Source organism: Mesocricetus auratus, unplaced genomic scaffold, assembly GCF_017639785.1.
Source record: "Mesocricetus auratus isolate SY011 unplaced genomic scaffold, BCM_Maur_2.0 Super-Scaffold_100022, whole genome shotgun sequence".
NCBI lineage: Eukaryota > Metazoa > Chordata > Mammalia > Rodentia > Cricetidae > Mesocricetus > Mesocricetus auratus.
In genome coordinates this window covers 27,437,561-27,458,780 of record NW_024429203.1, presented here as the reverse complement: position 1 = coordinate 27,458,780, position 21,220 = coordinate 27,437,561, and the positions used below count along the sequence as shown (strand labels likewise).

Here is a 21,220-nt window from a genome sequence, read left to right as displayed (position 1 = left end):
GGTTACACACTTGAGCCTCCATGTGTGTTTCTTTGTGTAGACGAATATTAGTCCCTCATCTGTTCAATGCGTAGGAAAGTATTTTCCTGGTTTGTCACTTACTTTGTGATTTTGATTCTGAGTCCTCTTACCATATAGCATTTTTATTCATTTAACTTAAAAAGTGTCACAGTGATGGCTTTAGAGTGGGATGATCAAATTTTAGAATTTGAATATGAGAAGAGTATTTGGATGACAGGAAGGGAGGGGTGAAAACAGAGAGGGGGAGAGAGAGCATATGTAGGGGTGAGGACAAGTGAACACTGAATCTGGATCTGGTGATAGGAGGTCAGGAGGTTGTTTTCTCCCATAATGCTGTCTGGGCTTTTGAGGACCACTGGCCAGGGTTTAACGAGCATCTGAAGCATGTAGGTTTCCATATTTCACGACCCATTCTTGAGTTGCCTGTCTAGAAGGCCACTCTTCTGTGTCTAACCCTTCTTATACTCCCTCTCACCCTTGAGGTCTTGCTGAAGTACAGGCTTCCTGAAGTCATCACTCGGCCCACCCTTCATTCATACCTGTTTTTGAGGGTACGTCCTGCCTTCTGGCTCATGCCAGAAATACTTCTGCAAGTCTAATGCTCCTCCTTCAGAGGCTATTTTTTGTCTCTCTTGTCTATAGCGTCCCCACGTCTCTATCAGTCAGAGTGCCGTATCCAGTCATAAGTAACTAAGCTGCCGAACAGATCAACTCAGCCACCCTTTTCTCCTGTTGTCTCTTCCTCAGAAGTCAACACTGCAGGTTTGGCTGTGAGTTAGGTTCAGCTATTATCTGGAAATCAGCTGGGGTTGTGGGAAGAAAGGACTCAAAAGTGGCCAGCATTACTCTCTCAGCCTCTCCCCTAACTCCATCTAAGAACCCTGCCATTATGGTCATTTTCCGAAGGTGAGATCAACGGTTGATCTTGGGTACCTGCCAAGCTTTTTGCCTGGAGTTCGGCCATGGGTTCACAGAGTCAGAGTCTTTGCTCCTGTGAGGCTAGTGTCTAGTTTGGAGCTTAGAAAAGTGGTTCAGGAAGAAAGATAAAATAAGATACATGCATTCTACAAATGATCCCCTTGAGTTATCTTCTCATTCTATTTTGCCTACCCATTTTGTCCTTTCTTTTCTCTTGGCACAATTATTCCCAAAGTTGACTCTATGGCAGATACTTAGGTAGCCATGTTGGCTGGATAGATACCCAATCAATCTGGAGCTGAAACTCAGCTTTGGTTCTTCTGTTTATGTGTGCATCCATCCATTCATTCATTTAGTCAGTCATTAACAAAAAGTTACATAATTAATAGTAGCTAGATTAAACAGGTTTTCCAAACACATGGGGTCAGTGGTCTCTTACTCCTTTCTTGTTAGAAAGCTGAATTATTAATTAATGGTAGTAACAGGTATAGGAATAAATAAAGTCCCTATAAAAATCATCATGTGTATTGTAACTTCATCTCCAGGTGACAGAAGTTTTCTTTTTTCTTTTCTGTTTTATTTTTATTCATTATCATTTTACATATTTGTGTGTGGTTGTATATGATGTATACATATGAGTGTAGGTGCGCATGGGATCACGCGCATGTGGAAGCCATAGTAGCCAAGTGGCAGTCAAAGACAGCCTGTGGAAGTCTGCCATGGGTTCTAGAGATTGAAATCAAGTCATCAAGATTGGGTGACAAGCACTTTCACCCACTGAGATGTTTTGCCTTCTCCTATTTGCTTTTCAGACAGAGTTTTGTTTTGTCCAGTATGGCTTCACTATGTATCCAAGGCTAACTTTGAGCTCTTAACTCTTTCCCCTACCTCCCAAGTGCTGGGATCACAGGTGTGTGCCACTATGCCTAGCTAGGGAGTATTATTTCTATCTCCATAGTGTGTGTTCAGAACAGAGGTCAAATTTTTACCCATAGGTAAGTTTAAAATAACCTGGATTCTGGCAGCAGAGGTGATCCCTGTCTGCTATAAAGTAAGGGGCCAGTGATTGCTTGCTAGAGTATAGAATAATGGATGAAGATTGGAGATTCTATAGTCCTAGCACTCTGGAGAATGACAAGTTCAAAGCTAGCATGGACTACTAAGTGAGTTCTAATTCAGCTTTGCCTACTTAGTGAGGCTTGTCTCTAACCAAAAATATCAGAGGTAGAAAACTTATTTGGAGCTAAAGGGGATGGGAGGGCTAGGGACACACAGAGAGTTTCTGTGTGCATGGACAATTGCCTTTAATTTTTAAACTAAGAAGTTGTGTGTTTATTCATCTACAGCCTCGTTTCAGAGTCAGGGAACATCTGCCTCAGCCTTCCAAGTGCTGGGGTTCAGGCCTGAGACACCACACCTAGTTTTAGCTTAGTTTCTAAACCTGCTGATTATCTGGATTATCTTTTAAATTTCCCATAATTCCCTTATGTGGTGGATCTGTGCCTTGGCTGTGGTTCTGCGCTGGGAGCTGGTGCTCATCTCAGCCACAGTGTTTCTGAGTTTGTTTTGGTTCTTCTCAGAATTATTTCCAGGAACAGAACATACTTTCCAATACGTGGGACAGAGGTCAGGGTGGAAGTCAGTGTGTCCCTGGAATGTTCCAGGCCAGGGCTCTCATTCACAGAGGTTCTGTAGATATCTTTGCGCAGACCAGACTGGCTCTCAGGGCCCAGAGACACAGCGTTCAGGCTCAGCATTTTTTTTTCTTCTTTCATCCGGACCTTTGTTTGGTGGGAGGTAGGAAAGCAGGTTGAATGGGAAGAAATCCTGTGTTGCTGCAGCTTTTCACACCCCTTTGATTCCTCACCTCAGCTCTGAAGGCTTTATGTCCATCCCTGGGAAAACTCTAGTGAATGGAGCCATTACCTTTATACACAGAAGCGAGGGTAGTAGGGACAGTGTGCATGTCCTCAAACAGTTAAAGTGTTTGGGGTCTGCTGCCTCTCTAGAGGTCAAAGGTGAGACAGACTTTTTGTTGGTGGCATCCCCCCACCCCTCCCCCGCCCTTAAACTCCCTTTCCTTGTTATCTCAGCTCCCAAATGTCAGCTTTGATGTCTATTGTTGGGACTTCAGAGGACTCTTTGCACGTTGGCAGGTGTTGGTTTTAGTGAGCAGGCGGAGAGTTCCACATTCTTGGGGGCAAAGAAATGGATCCCACTGCATTCCTACTCCGAGAGCAGAGGCCCCATTGCTGCCCCTCTCCCTGGATGTACTTGCTGAGCAGCACCTCTGGTCCTGGTGGGTCTGGAGAGTGGGTGGTGCAGGGTCTTTTCCTCCCTCCCAAGCCTGTCCAAAGGGATCTGCCTTCAAGCCTCAGAGCAGCTGAAGGGAGGTCGTCTAACAACCGTGTATTAAGATTTCATTAATCAAAGACACTTCCATGGCCCCTTTACAGAAACACAACTGCTTTGGCTGTCCTCTGCTGACAGCCCGATAATTTATCTTTTCCAGAGGAAGGGAGGGGAAAGGGACAGAGAAGCACTTGGGGGTCCTACTTACAGAAGGGATCCCTATGCCAATTCCTGGCATGCACGTGTGGGTTCACAAATTGATTTTAGGGATCTGCGCTCCGGCCTCACATATACCTTCAAAGCAGTGTGCAGCCAGCCACATCCCCTTCCCACACAGCCCACACAGCAGGGAATCAAAATCGCTCCAAATCTAATACTCCAAGCACAATAGATGGGCTGACTGTGTCTTTTTTATTTGCAAGGAAGTGTTCACCTCTGATTCCCAGCCCCAATATATGCTGAATTGGGGATGACCATATGGGAGCATATGTGTCTCCTGGGCAGTTGGGGTCAGGGAGGGGTGATGGGGACAGTGAGCCTTAGAAGCCACTGATTTGAAACGTACAGTCTTCCTTTTCTACTCTACAGAGCTGCTCGCATGCAGGATGGCATCTGACCCTCTGTAACCCTTGGTTCTGGATGCGAATATCTGGATATTTTGTCACTCTCAGAGCCTCTAGAGTAGGTGGTAGAACACTGCATTGGTTCCTTCCTTCCTTTCTTTTCTATCTTTTCTTTTTTTAGGGGCGGGGAGTAGCATTGAACTCATCAAATATTTATTCAGTACCAACTAGATATGTTTGGCTTTGTTGGGAGGTGTGCCGGCAAGGTACACTTTGTTACTTAGCTCTTAGGGGGCTAGAACCATTACACAAATAACTATCACAAAAGATGATTTAAGAAAGTCAGTGGGGGCTGCAAGAGAGATATGATCCTTCCCATCTGACCAACATGTCCAGTCCTGCCTGTGTACCAGTAGAGATGTGGAAGTCTGAAGACTTGGTCCTTGTTCCCAAGAATTGAATGATCTAGCAGAGAGAGTAGACTTGGAGATGTAGAAACGCGAGGTGGTCTAATCCAGGTGGATGAAGGCGGAACCGTGTGCGAAGAAACGGGGAGGTGCCGAGGACAAGAATGTACTGGAATGATATCTAAGTAGGGCTTTAAAGAACAAGTGGGAGAGACTGATTACAGAAGAGGGCAAGGCATTCTAGAAGAGACAGCATGTGCGCAGGTCCTGGAGGGGGACAGAGTTAAAGCCTTTCGTCCTCACTGTGGCTTGAGAACGAGCTAGAGAGAAGTAGGGCCTAGAGGTGAAGTTGAGGCTTGCCGGAAGGTCTTTCTTACCCAGCAGAGGGGCCTGCACTTCATTGTGTGAGTTTTTGAGAAGGCATTGGAAGGGGAAATAGATAAGAGAAAGAGTGTCTTGATGGAGAACACTCTGAGAGCTGGATTGAGGATGAGTATGCAGTGCATTAAGGGGCATCACTGAGAAGCCAGTTGAGTGGTTTGGGTGAGCAAGAATGAAGGCTGAATGATGTCAGTGGCAGAGGTGGGGGAGGGAGGTGGAGGACAGGGGTCAGATGGGCAGCTTGATGGGTGCAGGGAGATTGTAGGGAGCAGGCTGAGAGACATAAGAGCTGCTTGCTTAATAACTGGAGAGTGGTACAAATGTGCCTCTTCTGGGGAGGAGATACTGGGTTTTGGTTTTGGACATGGAATTTAAGGAAGTCTTTGAAAAACTTTATGTGGAGGTAGCCTGTGTACTTACAGTAGGTCTTGAGGGGAGGAAGGTGTGTGTGTGTGTGTGTGTGTGTGTGTGTGTGTGTGTGTGTTTGTGTGTCTTTATCAATTGCTCTTCACCTTATTCTCTCACTGAATCTGAAGCTCAGCAAGTCAGCTAGACAGTCTGGGCTTTCTCAGTCGCTGCCCTTACCAGGTGACAGGAGTGTGCCACCACACCTGACTTTTTACATAGGTACTAGGAATCTGGACTCAGGCCCTCATGCTTGCACAGCCAACACTTTACCAACTGATCTACATCCCCAGCCCCAGGAAAGATATTTGACAAGCAGAAGATGTCAGCCTACAAATTCAGTTGTATTCACTGACTTCAGATGATATTTTCAAGTGAATACGAATCAGAGGTATCTTAATTCTGCAGCAGAAAACGATCTTTTGGAGTTCCTTGAATCATGAGAAGTGTTTTCATCAAAGCCCTTTATTCATGGGTGTGCTAACATCTGGGGAGCAGAGATAGATATTTTCCTTAGGTCTGCACTCCTGAGCCATGAGCTCTTCCCTCAATCCTAATTAATCCTTTGTAGTTAGTGACTGATGAAATCATGGCTCTATGAAATTTTAATCCTTGGCAGCATGCACGCAAACTGACTTTATCACAGGGCCCCAGGTGTGTGTGTCAGAAATTAGTGTGTGGAATCTATTGCATATTTGATTGCCTTATAAAATCCACGGGATCTGGAGGAAGCAGACTCGTAAGTGTCAGAAGGTTGTTTTTATTTCTGTGGCCTTGCCTAATAGTCAAATGTATGTCATGTAATCTTAGCCCCCAGAGAGTGTGTAGTCAGCTGTAATGCCCTACCTGAGGAAAGTATATACCTAGGGGGACCAGGAAGTTGGAACCTGGTCCTTGGCTTCATATGCTGCTGCCTCTGTCCCCTTTGCTGGGAGACCAGATGACAGAATGAGTCTGGAGTGAGGGATTGAGAAGAGAATAACGCTTCTGATACAAGGCAGGGTCGAGGCTCTGTGATAAGATCACGAGCTCTGGCTTTCACACTGTCTCAAAATGGTGCGCTATGGACTGGAGTAACAAGAATGCACAGTTTACATGCTGTTCAGATGGTAGCTTAGTGCTTGGGAGTTCAGGTTGGCCTTTTGACACAACATTTCAAGGCAGTTGTGCAGGTGTTCACGCTTATGCCCCCACAGGTTACTCTCCACCACAGCCGTATCTCCTGTGGCAACTCTGGAATGACTTGTTGGGTTTCTCACCAAGGACCTCCTCTTAGGCCCCCTCTAATTGGGCATCCGCTGCCACCGTGTGTGCTGTACTAGTCGTCTCCTTTCGATGCGAGAAAGATAGCTGACAGGCAGATATTTTTGTGCGGGATTCCCGAAGTTTAGTTGGAAGCCTTGGTGACAGACTCCTCCTAGACAAGTGGAAAACCTCTGTTTTAGGGGTTTTGCAGAGCGATGAGAGATGAGTACACCATACTTGTCAGTCCCGTACAAGGGCTTTAAAAGTCGGATCCATATGGATCTGACAAGAAGGGCAGAGTTCACTGGGCACTGTGGAGGCCTGAGCCTGAAGGGGGATTGCTAGGGGGCCCCTTAGGACCTTCCCAGGAGGGAATTCTTTAAGGAAGAAGTCACTTTGACATCTTATCATGTCAAAGTGACTTCCTGGGGCCCATGAGCATCTGTCAGTACTTCCCCAAGGATCCAGGAGGCTTTTAGAGCCACACCAAGCCTCTGGAGTGTATATAGACCCCCAAGGCAGAACCGGTGGTCTAGAGGGGGAGGGACCAGAAACAGAGTAGTAGTCCTGGAGCCAGTGTGGTTCAAGACCAGCTTAGATGGGATTTCTCCAGATATCCCTCACCCCTTTTCTTTCTCCCACATCATAATGGCATTCATCATCTTGACGTTAACACATATGACATCTAGTCCTTGGAGACCATGACCTCTTGGTGTCTCTCCATTGCTGCTACAGGAGAGTTTCCCTTCTAATCTGCCCCATGTGCTTCAGGTTTCTCCCCATGACACTGGCCCTTCTTGATCTTCTCCGTGTCTTCTCTGCGTACCATTTGGGTGCTTTCTTTTAAACCTGATCAAGCTGTAGGGCGGCAGTGTCATATTCTCATAGCTGACATGATCGGTTGGTTGTATCTGTCCATTATTGTATTTAATCATAGCCATGGCCCTAGAGGTGAGAACTGTTCCTTTTCTGCTTTAGAGACGAGGAAACTGAGGTACAGGCTAGGGGAACCATTCCTGCACAGTTGCCCAGCCTTGAAGTCATAGAGTGAGGCTTTGAAGTCATCACTGACAGATTCCTGATCCCATACCTTTCCCATCACATCACACTACAGCATTCCTCAGACCTGTGCACATTTTAACCTTCCTCCCACGCCGGTACTTCCAGAATGGCCTTTACATCTGTTGGCAGCTCTTCATCTCAGACTGTCACAAAGGATTTTCTGAGGTGTGAAGTGTCATGACCCCTATCTAGGGCAAGTTTGGCTATGGGGTACTCGCTGTCCTCAAGGATGATTCCTAAGCCCCAAGCCCACAGATTTCACGGAGACTGAAATGGCTGTATTCTTCATAGACACTGGGCTTGCCTGTTCCAAAAATGGTGATTTCTATAGCAACCATTTATTCTAGCAGATGTGTGCCTGGTATGGTTGGCAAGAAGGGCGGGATCAAAAATGGAAACGGCCTTTTATTCTTCACTTCCTGAACGCGTGCCCTGTATATGAGGCAAACAGGAGGGGAACCATGGCATCCTTTTAGCCTGTATAACATGTAGGGCCCAGCGCAAAGGATGATTTCTGTCTGCTGCTTAAGCTGGGCTGGTTGGTGGTGGAACTTTCTTTGGCAGGCATTCCCGTTGGTTCCAATTCAATGACTGTCTGTCACTTTGGTTTCTGCAAAAAATGTAGACATTTATCATAAGGTGGTTGATAAACGTGGAGGGCACAGTAGCTGAAGATCACAAAAGTCTGCTGTACTGTGTGTTGCCCAGGCTCTTCGGTTAAGGTTGTAGGTTGAAATATATGCATACATATATTCAGCTGAAGCCAAATAAAAGAATTTGTTGTCCTAAAACAGGAGTTTCTTGGAGCCCAAGGGCAAGAAAGCGGGCCTCGTTTGAAAGGTGAGGGAAGAGAATTAGCATCTCGCTGTTGGGTGCGTTCTTTAGGTCCCTGCATAGTCTGTACAGCCAGCTTCATCTCTTTTTGCAGAGTGAAGCGAAAAGTGGCCTCCCCAGGACTCCCAGGAGGACAAGTGACAAGGTTAGGTTCAGCTGTCCGTATCTGTGTCTAGATGCTAGAGAGGCACTCTGTCTTATGCAGCCGAGCTAGTGCTCACACCTGGCTAGTCACCCACCGAGGCTTTGTTGTGAGGGCCATGGGTGTGGTCTGCTCAGAAGCACATGGCGGTGTCTCGCAGTGTGGCTCGCACAGCAGTGTGCTTCTCACCGTTCTGGCGGTTGGATTTCTGAGATGAGGGTGCTGAAGGATTCCTGCTGAGAATTCTTCCTGGCTTGTCTTCTCTGTGTCCTCATCTGGTGAAAAATGAGGCAGAGAGCTGTCTTGGTCTCTTAGGGTTTCCTCTTTCTCTTCTTTTTGAAACAGGATCTCTCTATGTAACCCTGGCTTGCCTGGGCTTATCATGTAGACCAGGCTGGCCTTGAACTCAGAGACTTCCCCGCTTCTGTCTTCCAGCAGCTGAGATTATAGGTACATACCACTATACCAGGCTTGGTGGGGTGGGAGGTGTCCTCTTTTTATAAGGACACTAATGGGGTTAGGGGCCAACCCTTATGACCTTGTTTAACCTTAATTGCTTCCTTATAGGTAAGTCACATCTGGTGGTATTTGAGGTGAGGCTTTCAATATGGTAATTTTAAGGACACACTATAGTGTAGTCCATAGCAGTTCCATAGTTTAATATGGCTGCTGGGGTCCACTCTTGCGTTTTGTGGATTGGGAGGGGCTTATCATGCCCTCTAAAAGAAGTCTACCACAAATAGAAAGAATGAATGTACTACCAGAAAAATGCTGTATGCCAGCCAGATTGGAGTCTCAACTACCTTCTATTTCTTTTTCTTTTTTTTGAGATAATTCTGTAGTCTTCACTGTGTAGTACAGCTAGCTTTGCACTTGCAACAAGCCTCCTGCCTCAGCCTCCATGTGTCCCTAGGTCTGACTCCAACCTCCTTCTTGGTTGTACTACAGTTGAAGCTAATAGCTATGGTGTGTGTGTGTGTGTACCCATATATACATGTATATACACAATACATATGTCAACATACATGTATGCATGTGTATACATCCATGTATGTACACATGTATGCATATATATTTGTATATTTATATTTACAAAAATACATGTCTTTCTAGAAAGAGATTGTCTGAGGATGGCTTTCCAGTCCCTGTTCCACACTGAAGCCAGCTGGCCTGTTTATTCACACATGAAGTTTGAATTTGAGGAACATACATGTTCTTCACTGTCATGAATCCTCATCTTTCTTAGGAATTGTTGAAGACACCTGAATTTGCCATTCTGCAGTCTGTAAGTGCTATGTAACAGAAGATTTCTGACAATGACCTTAAGGGTTTTTTTTAATGAAATGGTGAGATATGATCTAGGGACCCCAGACTCTTGTCACCAATGGCTAAATGGGAATGTGGGCACCAGGCTGTTCCAGGGAGCCTCCTGTAGCGTACACTCCCGTGCCAGTGGGATCCGTGCTGTGACAGAGACCAGATGATGAATATATTTTTAAACTTGGAAGCCATGAACCACTTATTATTTCTGAATTAGGAATCAAAACATATGAATAATCTCAACAGGGGTTCAGCAGATGCATTCTGCCTTTAAGGTCACTTTGCTCTGGGGAGATGGTCTGGGGTGATGGGAAGCCAATTCCAGCCCATTCTTCTTGTGACTCGGACATTCGTGTGGCGTTTGCTCAGCTAACCAGTCTCTGAGTGTGATGCAAGCGTACACTGTAAGTGTGGTGACATGGGGTCAGGGCAACACTTGGAAGCAAGCGGCCATCTTTATTTTTTTTAATAAGCCAGTGCCACCAGGTGCTGTGAGAAGAAGCTGGGGTCTAGTGGCTGTGATGATTGAAGAGGCAGTGACCTGAAACAGTGCTTTTAGATGCATCACACATACTCTTACCCTTCCCCTTTGCCCCTCTCTGCACCTCTTCCCCCCACACCCCTGCCAAACGAGGTCCAAACTGAGGTGTTGTGGAATTGCACCCTCGCTAAACTCTGAGACTAAGGCCAGTCATTTAGGAAGGAGGTGGTGGAAGAGGAAAACTCCCCTCCTCAGTGTTAACCTGTTGGCCCTGTAGCATGGAAGAGCCTTCGCCATTCAAGCACTGACACATCAGCATCTCCTGGACACAGCCTTGAAACCCGAGCTTCACGCACCAGGAGACAGTTAAGCCAAGCCCAGCTGATGACAATAGCCCTGTTCTTAATGACTGGGCAGGGTGCACCTGTTTCGGCCTCTCACCCACTCTCGTTGCTGCTGAGACACCGGTGTTGAATAACCAAATGTAGCATTCTGCTCTGCATTTGAGGGTCATCAGGGACAGAAGGCTTTTTGGAACCTCAAGGACCTGCATTGCAGCTAGAGAGCCATGTACAGGCTCAGCTTGCTCTCTGAAGGAAGGGGACCCAGGGTGGGCACTCATTGGGCCTGACCTTTTCATCTGAGTCAGATGGATCCCAGACCATTCGTTTTCTCTACCCACCTGTTTTCCAGTAGTTGCATCTGATGACTGTAGCAACACCCATTTTGAGAAGCAATGCAAACAAACTCTTAAAGAGTTAACAATAGCCCCTGTCTTCCTCCACCCCGGCCCTTCTGTAAGGTAACCAATGTGCGTTTCATTTTTATGAAGTCATTTCAGAACAACAGAAGAGTTCCAAGAAAAATCCAGAGTGCCCCCACATCCCCTCTTCCAAATTGGGACATGCGGATATTGAACAAAACGTGTTCACTGACTTCTTTTTTTGGTCCTGTATAGCTGTAAGCCAGCCCTTCCCAGTAGGAGGTAGCTGTGCTGTCCGTTTTTACCTTGCAGGTTAGGAGGCTTGTGCAAGATGTGCTGATTGTAGGAGTAGTCTTCGGGCTTCAGGGTCTCGCTTAGGAGAGCTAGGTTCAGACGTGGTTCCATAAAGGGAGTCACCCCACAGATAGATCTGTTTTCTCATGAGGTGGCAAAGCAGCCCTTCCTGAGGAGAGGTGGGGAAACTGCCCACCAGCTTCTAGAGAGATTCACATTTGTGTACCTCACCTCTTATAACAGATGCACCCTTATTGTATGAGAGGAGGACCTAAGTACCCTGCAAACCCAGTCTTGTGTTCTTGGATGGCTTGGAAAAAGGTACACATGGAGACCGCCATGTTGAGGAGCCTCCCGATGAACCTGCTGCTTCTGCAACCTCTCACTGCAATCCCTTCGCCTAGGAAAGGCTGTGGCTTTTATCTAAGGCACCTCTGCCCCATCTGAATTAAATGAATGAATTAAATCACCATCAAAAACGAGGCAAACCTTGGGCTCTGTATTGAAAATATTTTAAGAGGGAACCACAGAGCTGAGTGTGGTGCCCTCTGCCTTTAATCCCAGCACTGGGGAGGCAGAGGCAGGCAGGATCTCTTGAGTTGGAGACAATGCCTGGTTTACATAGTGAGTTCCAGAACATCCAGGGCTACAGAGAGAAACCCTGTTTGAACCGCCCCCAAACCTTCCTGTGGCTTCTGACAGCAGCAGGCACAGCCCTGAGCCACCCCATGGCTCTAGGCCTCAACAAGGCGAGGACACACATCGGAGGCACAGCTGGCACCACAGGTGTACAGCTCACCAGACACATCGTGCGGGCTTGGGCACCCTATGAGCAGTGTGCGTGGGATGTCCAAGGACAAGCCGGTGTTCAAGTTCATCGGAGAGAGGACAGGCATGGACATCCCTGCCAAGAGGAAGGAGGAGGAACTAAGCCACATGTTGGGAGCTATGAGGAAGTTGCTGCCATTTCCTCCTCAATAAAAATTTATGCTGGGCGGGGGCTAAGGGGAGGTAACCACAGAACAGGACTTTGAGAACTCCCCTCTCTTGGTTTCATTGTCCCTGGATTGGTTCCAGGAAGTGTGATGTCTTGTAAAGAGCTGAGCTGTTGTGGAGTACAGTGGGGAAGGAGCCTTTGGGAGGGGTCGGAGTGTGGCTGTTGGGAGTGACCTGGCATTGACTTCATCCAGGGGCAGGGTCGGGGACCTGGGCTTCTGTGACAGTGGCTAGATGAGAGCCTGGCTGAGTGGTTAGACATGACACCTGTTGAAAGTGAGGTTCTTTGTGTCCTTAAGTGCAATTAGAGCCCCAGGTCAGGTGACTGACTACTTGTGGTCTGAAGACCCAGGCAGCAAACAAGTGTTCTCCATCTTTCCATTCTTAACTTCTGGAAGCAATATTATCCTTCCCTGGAAACATCCAGGAAACTGTTTGTGGTTCCCAGTGGTTTGAGGTGCAACAACTTTGTCTTCCCCAGAAGATTAGTAATCTCTTAGGATCGGGACCTTGTCTTTCTTCCTTCATCAAGCAGGGGCTAGGGAAATGTGTCTCCTCAGCCCTGTCTTGTGACCTGAGGTTAGCATTCTCTAATTCCTCTACCTGTAGAGGACTAGGTCTGCTCCCTTGAGTCACAGAGCCTGGTACCAGTAGTGTATTCTCAGGGTGAAGACAAGAGTGGTGGATGAGTGTTCAAACCCCTGTATGAGTGCACTGTTCTGTGTGGATTGTCTGTAGGAAACCTCACTTACATATTCACCCTGTGTCACAGCAACCCACAGATGGAAACCAAGGTGACCTGCGTCAGAATCCCATGGGGTGCATATGTAAAACTCTTGCCTGCTTGGATGGACTGGAATCTGAATCCCTGAGGGTGGAAACAGATACCTGTGTTAAATAAGCCTCCTAGATAATTATAACATGAAGCTAGAGGACCACTGTCCCTATTTGGCCCTTGCATACTCCAACTCTCATAAACACAAACATACATACACCTATGAAATGACTGCTTTTCGATTGAAGGTATAGCTCAGTGGATCATCACTTGCATAACATACGCAAGGCCCTGTTGTACCCAGCACCAAAGATAACACACACACACACACACACACACACACACACACACACGCACACGCACGCACGCACGCACTCACAACAGTCTGCTTCTTTTGCTGTAGGTAAGTGGCAGGGGCAAGGACACGGGGTGGGGGGCAGTGCTGGAGGCTAGGCTCCTGACTAGAGGTACCAAGAGCCAGAGGAGGAAAGATCAGGGAAGGGTCTCAAAGTGGGATTTTTAATAGGGCTGCTTGGGTGGCTGAGGGCTCAGGGATGAGCTTACTCTGACATTGATGAGGTCTGAAGCCTCTATACACTTGGCCAGCCCTCAGACCTCTGGTACTCCCTACAGGAATCATGTGTCCTTAACAGTCAGGGTGTAGGGCTTCAGGAAAGGTAATGGTGTTACTCTTGTGTCTGGGAGAATATGATTAAGCATAGGTGACCACGTAGAGTTGTAGAATGTTACGGTGTTCCTGTTTGGCAAGTTTAGGGTTACTCTTGATCGCAACTTGACAGGCTCTCAAATCACCAGAGACAACCCTCTGTGTGTGTCTGAGGGAGTTTCTAGATTACGTTAATTGAAATGGAACACCCTCCTTTCGGGTGGTCATATATATATGGGTTTGGGTCCCAGACAGGATAAAAAGGTAAAAGTAAGCTAGCACCAGCATTTATCTCTCTGCTTCCCAACTGTAGATGCCAATAGCCAGCTACTTCATACTCCTGCTGCTTTGCCTTCCCTGTGTGGTGGGCTTCACCCTCAGATTGTGAGCCAAAATAAACTCAAGTTGCTCTTGTTAGGTTGCTTGCCGTAGCAAGGAGAAAAGTAAGTTAATACATCGAGAGTCTGGATCCTGAGTGTAGGGAAGTCTTCCTCCCTCTGCCCAGCCCCCAAGCACATCATTAATGGCGTGGTGAGTCCTGAGGACCTGGCTGGCAGTGGGAGTGGGGTCCCTCGGCAGGACGTTAGGCTTGCCTGGGTTTTAGCCTTTCTTGCTCAGCTAGGAAATTGGAAAACCATTGTCTGGGCACTTGAGTCCCCTTTTGTCATTGCTCCAGTGAGGTGCCAGAAACCACAAGACCTGCCTTGGGCAAGCTTGGGATGTCTGGATGTCGGTGATGGGAAAGGGCAGGCCCTGAGACATGGGTGCTAGCTTTTCATGCACTCTTCCCGCTCCTGCTTTGAGCACCTGGAAGCAACTCTTCAGGAGAGCCTCTCCCAGCTTGAGGCAGAGGCATGAGCAACTTGGCCTGAAGTTAGCTTTACCAGTGGGCTGCCACCAAGCCACTCCTGCACTGCAGTGGCCATGTGAAAGGTGAAGAGAGTGGGCATGGTTCTGGAAATCGTGTGGTCTCAATGGGGCAGGAGGATGTTTCCTGCTCTGTCGTCCATGCTGGGTTTAAGTATGTGTACATATGTGCCTCGTGACTGCAGAGGCCAGAGGAGTGTCAGATCATCTGGAACTAGGATTACAGATATTTGCAAGCCATCATGGGGGTGCTGGAAAATGAACCCTGGTCCTCCGGAGTCCAGCAAGTGCTCTTAACCACTGAACCATCTTTCTAGCCCCACTGTGATCTTTCTAAGTGAAGTTAAGGTTCCCAAAGACAGAGCTGTGTTGAGTCTCGATTCTGGCTAGGGAGAGCCTAGGCTAGTTTAGAATGAGCATGAGTTAGTTCAGTCAATTTATCTTTCCCTGAAGTGGCCATATGCCTGTAACCTGTTCCTTTTTTGGTAGATTCTCCTCCTAGGACACTGGGGAAGTCTGGGGTGGAGTAGGGGACAGACTGCAAAGGGGCAGCATACATAATGCCTTCAGTCTCTAGAGCAAGATGGGACTGGGAAACTGGCCCTCGTGTGGGAGAAGGCCACATCTCTGTGTGTATCCAGATGTCTGGAACCTTGGCTACACGGGCACCCTTTATTGTAGCCTCTGTCTGGGTGGGTAGAGCTCAGTACTCGCTCAGCCCCCAGTGTAGTTTTGTCCTTTATTTCCTGTGGCTATTTTCCTCTCCCTTTCTTCATTTGAAAAAAAAATAATCAGCAAAATCCTTATTTCCATAAGCATTTTCCCCCTGGCTGTAAAAAGCTGAATCCTAAACCCATTATTATAGCTGTTCGTGCTATTTTAATCTACTCCGTTTGGAGGTGAGAGGTAGCAGTGAGTCTGCAATTACTGAGTACATTTGCTCCATGGCACAGCCACCGGAGCCGGAGGAGAACCCTCCTGAGCAGGGTGGTGCCATGCGTGGCAAATCACTTTCAAATTTACTAAAAATATGCCCCTCTGCAGCCATGTAGATATCATAATTTTCCTCCCCAAGCCTTCCTGAAATTTCTGTTCGCTTCCTGCCTGGTGCTGGCTCTCAGCACATACTCCTTGGCTCGCCCGCTCGCTCCCTTTCATTCTTTCTCTTGGCCTTCATGCCCACACACCGTCTGGCCTCTGTTGCCCTCCACCCCGTGCCTTGTTTCTTGTCCCCCCACCCCCCAGTTTTCATCTCCTGCTCAGAAATGTTTTCTATTCTACTACCTGGCACGGTAGTGGAAACCATTTTTGGTTTGCCACGGTCAAGAAGGAGAATACTTAGCATTTTAAATCTCCTATCTATTTCACATTTAAACAAGCTGGCAAGCTGGAGCGGTGCCGCGCCTCCTACATACAGTAATTGTTGCATCCCTAGGCTCCCTTTTCTATCTCTGTGCCTATTTCATTCATTTTTCTATTTGCAGCCAGTGCAGAATATGGGCCGCTCCCCCTCCCCAGCTCCTGAGTCCCGCTTTCCATCCCGTGACCTTGGCTTCCTCGAGTGCTGCACTGTAATGAAATGTGGCATGGCCACATGGATCTTGATAAACTATATCAGTGCATGAATTGATTTTCATATTGATTTCCTTGGACCGGCAAGGTGTGTGTATGTGGGAAGCAAGCATCTTGTAATGACAGTCCTCGAGACTGGTGGGGATGCCTGGGGAGGAGCAGGCTTTGTTTTCTTTTCACCTAAGAAAACTTTCTGCTTGTTAGCACCAGGGAGAGGCTGTTGTGCTCTGTGGGTTCACTCTTAAAAGGAGCAAAGTGCCAAGGTTGTAAAGGCATGCAGCCTGATCCAAGAGAGAGAAGTATACCAAAGCTGTGTTCCATGACCCAGGCTTGGGGAGAAATATGATCTCAAAGCTTCCAGCTGCTTTGCTGTTAGAGAGACCTAGGAATCTATCAAGTTAGATATTGAAGATCATGTGCACCCGGCATCACGGAGGATCTGGGTTGGGGAGAAGTGCCGGCACCTTCCCCTGGTCAATTCCACTTTCCCTTTTCAGGCTAGTTGAGATGTGGCACTTGTGAATGTAGGACTGATGTTCTGCCCTAAGGGAATGTGTATAATTCATGATGTGTCAACACTGATGGCTGGGTGTGCATTGGAATGTGTGCTTGCAGCTATACGCGCATACAGGCCTGTGCGTGCCGAGTTTACGGGATGTGAGTGTGACAATGGTCTCTTGCCTTGGCGGCTTTTATTACAAAGCAGTGGACAACCGAAAGAACAGCGTCAAGTCAGGATCAAAGCTTTATTTCCCAGTTCCTTCTCTCAACTTCTGCATAGACGCTATCAGCAACCACTCAGCAGATAGTTGAAGAGTTTAGGGTTTCATGTGATCTTATGTGTTTATCTGTGCTCATGTAAAGAGAATAAGTCAGTTGATAGAGTTGTTGTGCCATGCGTTGGTGGCACACGCCTTTAGTCCCAGCACTCATGAGGCAGAGGCAGGCAGATCTCTGTGAGTTCAAGGCCAGCCTAGTCTACAGAGCGAGTTCTAGGAAAGCCTCCAAAACAATACAGAGAAACCCTGTCTCAAAAAACTAAATAGAAATGCCCAACTAGAAAACCTTTTTAGTTCAGAGTTCTGATGAAAGTCCTTGCACTACGGAGTAGCACACCCCCTTCTTTGGTAAGTACCAGGAGGTGAAGTCATTGAGTGCTTTGACATCCCATGGTCTGTTGACACTCAAGACGAGCATCTTGGTTCTCAGTCATTGCATAATGGCATTGGAAAGCATAGAACTTGCTTGGATTAATATAGTCAGTAGTTCTCAGCCAGGGATGGCTTTATGCTCAAGGATACATTTAGCAAAATATGGAGACAGTTTTGGTTGCCACAATGTATGTAGGAGAGTTGTTGCTGGTATATATTGGGTAAGGCTGGGACTATTTCTCAATTCACAGTCTCCACAGTCCTCCCCCCCCCACTATAAAAATGTACTTGGTCCAAAATGACAGCAGTGCTGGAGAATCCTTGCCCTGAGATAGGGTTTTATTTATTTATTTTTGGTTTTTCGCGACAGGGTTTCTTTGTATTGTTTTGGAAGCTGTCCTGGAACTCGCTCTGTAGACCAGGCTGGCCTCGAACTCACAGAGATCGGCCTGCCTCTGCCTCCTGAGTGCTGGGATTAAAGGCGTGCACCGCCAATGCCCGGCGAGACAGGGTTTTAAATATTGTTGTTTTGTTCAAAAGTTTGTATTAAATTCTTACATGTAAAAATAATTTTTCTCAGCCAGGCATTGGTGGCGCACGCCTTTAATCCCAGCACTCGGGAGGCAGAGGCAGGCAGATCTCTGTGAGTTCGAGGCCAGCCTAGTCTACAGAGTGAGTTCCAGGACAGCCTCCAAAGCCACAGAGAAACCCTGTCTCGAAAAACCAAAAAAAATAATTTTTCTCCCCACAGGCCTAGTTTTTCTTGGGTCAGGTGTTGGAAATGCACTGGCATAATTGAAGTTCCTAATTCACTGGCATTTATTGTTCTAGAGAACAAACAAGGAAGCCTGCCAGCGTGCAGATCAGCAGGCCTGTCCCCAGATGGCCGGCCCACCCATGAATGCCCAAATTCATTGACTCATGTAGGGCTATTCAAAACCACAAAGATCACATGAGCTTTAAGTTGGACTTTGAGAACTCATGGTCTCACAAGGGGACATAGTGCACCCTTGTTTTCTTTGCTACTTACACCAGATTTTTCAGAGACTTCTGATAGAACTTTCCAGAGATGCCAGGCTCGTGGGACTGACTGTGCATCAGAGGCAGTTTGGCACTGTGTGTAAAGCATCTTTAATGTATGTAGACCCCCGCACTGCTTCTTGACTGGCCTGATGTAAGTCCTTGGCAGAATGCTTTGGTGAGACAAATGGGCAAGAGGGCCAAGGTGGAGATTTTGTATGCTTTGATCATTTGTTGGATAGTGTCATTGGAAGTCACTGATTCCCATGTGATCCATTTGTTTAAGTAGAACCTCACCAGGGGACTAGGGAAAATAAAGGACCTCCTGTTTTGGAGTAAAGGGAAAGCTTTTTCTTTGGGATGAAATCACAAGTGAATCTGCAGCATGGGATGTTCTGAAACCCTTGCATATTGCTCCATCGACCTTCTCCACTGCCCTCCCACATGCTGTAAAAGAGAAGCGAAGTCGGTATGTCTGTCTGCACTTCTGATGAACACAAGTGAGACAGCTAAGAGACAGAGTGTCCTGTTTTTTATTTCGTGTGCCAACCATCTGTCATGGTGACCTCTGGAAGGGCCTCATTGTTTTGTACACACTGAAAAGGGAAAGAAAATGCCCCGGTAAGGTTGGTTTTCCAAATCTCTTTCAAAGGGCAGAGTCATTCTGTGGAAGTGTGGCTTGTCTCCCATACTGTATTTCCTCGTCTTGTCTTGCCCTCTGGTTTCTGCCAACAGGAGCAACAAGGAGATAGGGCTATTGGTGGATTCGGGGGTGGGACTCTGACCTGGCTCTGCGGTCTTCTGGCTATGTGACCATGTGCAAATTTTTCACCCTTGTTCAGCCTCATGGGGACCACAGCATATGCTCTAGACCCTCTGCAGACTAGCTTTCTCAATTAAAGAAAAAAGCATTGTAAGTTGCCCAGAGCTGTGCATACATCAGGCACTTTGGATGATGCTTGATTGCTATGTGGGATGGGCAGCAGGATGCATAACAGGCATTGTTCCTGAGGAGTGTGACAGCTTCTCCTTAGCCACTCCTGTTATTGTTGCCTGTCTTGGGTCACCTAACCTGCTGTTAGCTAGCTGGCATGCTTAAGAGATTGGAGACATAGCCAGGGTCTTCCTTGGTATGTTGTAGACCCAGAGTGGATGTGTCTCCCGTCCTTTCTCTTGATGGAAGAGTATTTATAGCTGGTACAAGTACAAGTCAGAAGGTTCTTATAAAACGCTGTTGTTACTGCAGTACAAAGTTAGAAATGCTTGAGGTTTCGGCTTCTTGGCTCTTCCACGCGGCCATGAATATTTTATGGGAAAGGAAATACTTAGTGTCTGACTCTTTTTATAGTGCAGCTACTCACAGGATTGGGAACCTTCCAGATCTTGCCAAAATCAAAATCACTGCCCATACATCCGTTCCTCTGCTTCCTTTTCAGAATCACCAGAGCCCCCCCACCCCCACTCACAGATGTGTCTGGTTCTCTAGGTGAATGACCCCATTTGTAAAACATGGGAGTGCAGTTTGCAGTTCTAATAAATGGCCTAAGCTGGCGACGGGGTAGGCTACTCATCAGTGTTACCCAATCCTGCTGGCCCTGGGTGTACTGATCAATACCAGGTTGGCTTATAGGTAGAGTGCGCACCACTGCTAGGTGCCCATCAGCATTTTCTGTCAAAGTCTTCTCTGCTTGGGAAGAGGTGTCCAGAATCACCAAAGTCCACTCTGATCTTGAAACATAAAAATCACTAGCTTAACCTGGATATGGGAATGTACCTCTTTTACGCCAGCCCCTGAGTGACTGAGGCAGGGAGATCTCCAGTTTCAGGATTGCCTCAGAACCCCCCCCACACACACACACTGCAGCAACAGATTAAGCTTAATGTCTAGCAGACCCCACGGGACTTCTCCTTTCACAGTTAAAGGTGGGTGAGATACCCTTCCCAGACTTTCTCTCTGTTCCCTTCAGTGACCCACATGTAATGTAGGAAAATGGGATCTTTGTGGTTTCAGCTGTGGCTGGCTTAGTGGGGACTCAATGAAGAGGAAAACAGGTCCCCTGGCAGGCGAACACAGTGGGAGTTCTTCATTGCTGGCCTCAGTGGGGACCCCCAGAAGCAGGTATCATCTGGTTTAGATTCACAGTTCTCAGATACCTGTTAGGACTACTGTTGCCTTAGACCAAGTGGCAGGTCAGATCACAACATCCAAGAACACTTGACCTCAGGTAACTATCCCAGTGGGACTTCTCAGAGGGGGACACAGACAGTAAATGTCTCCTGTGGAGGTGAGCTCAGTGGCCTAATTTTTTATAACAGCATGCATAGACCCACAAGTGTAAAGTATGGCTGCTGATATGCCCAGGGCCACAACTAGTTGTCCCCATGCCATCACAAGACACAGACCTTTTAAAGATTTTACTTTTGATTATGTGTGTCCACGCACATCAGGTAACAGCAGAAGCCAGGAGCGTTGGATGCTCCTGGTGCTGCTACTCTAGGTGGTTTGAGGTGCCTGATGTGGGTGCAGAGAACTGCATTCCAGTCCTCTAGATGAGTGTTATACACCTATAACCACAGAGCCATCTCTTCAGTCTCCCAGGACAGAGTCTCTTAGCAAGAGGGAGTTGTGGGGGGGGGGGGGGGAGTTAAATGTAGACCGAATCTCCGTTTTACTCTTTTATCAGCTGAGCTCTGGGAGCTCAGGCTTCCTCTGCTCCTGCCGCCTGTACTGCTCTTGGCATTTGCCTTGGCTTCTGCGTGTCTAGGGAAACGGTGTTTTACACACCCTCAGTGGTCATGTTACTATGAAGCAGAGCTCTGATTGCTCACGAAAGCTCCAGGCTTCCCCCCCACCCCTTTACTTCTTGGTCTTCAAACTCAGCAGTAGCAAAAGACAAGGTGGGGGAACAGAAAGCTTATGGGATTGTGGGTTTAGAGACTTGCTCTTCCTAATGTTGTAAAGGTCAAGGAGGAGCAGTCACACACACCCCCAACTGTGTTTATTATTCTTAGTAGGATTTGGCACAGCATTTTATATCTAGGGT

At 47.3% G+C, this 21,220-nt stretch overlaps 1 protein-coding gene and 1 long non-coding RNA gene across 3 annotated transcripts in view; both read left to right on the top strand.

Moving 5' to 3' along the window:
- Positions 1 to 21,220, top strand: part of Zbtb16 (zinc finger and BTB domain containing 16) — a 184,127-nt gene that overhangs the window by 50,308 nt on the left and 112,599 nt on the right. The window lies entirely within an intron of this gene.
- LOC121133417 lies at positions 9,418 to 11,610 on the top strand. Its single transcript, XR_005870243.1, has 2 exons — positions 9,418 to 9,615; positions 11,372 to 11,610. It is a non-coding gene; the product is annotated as an uncharacterized LOC121133417 (long non-coding RNA).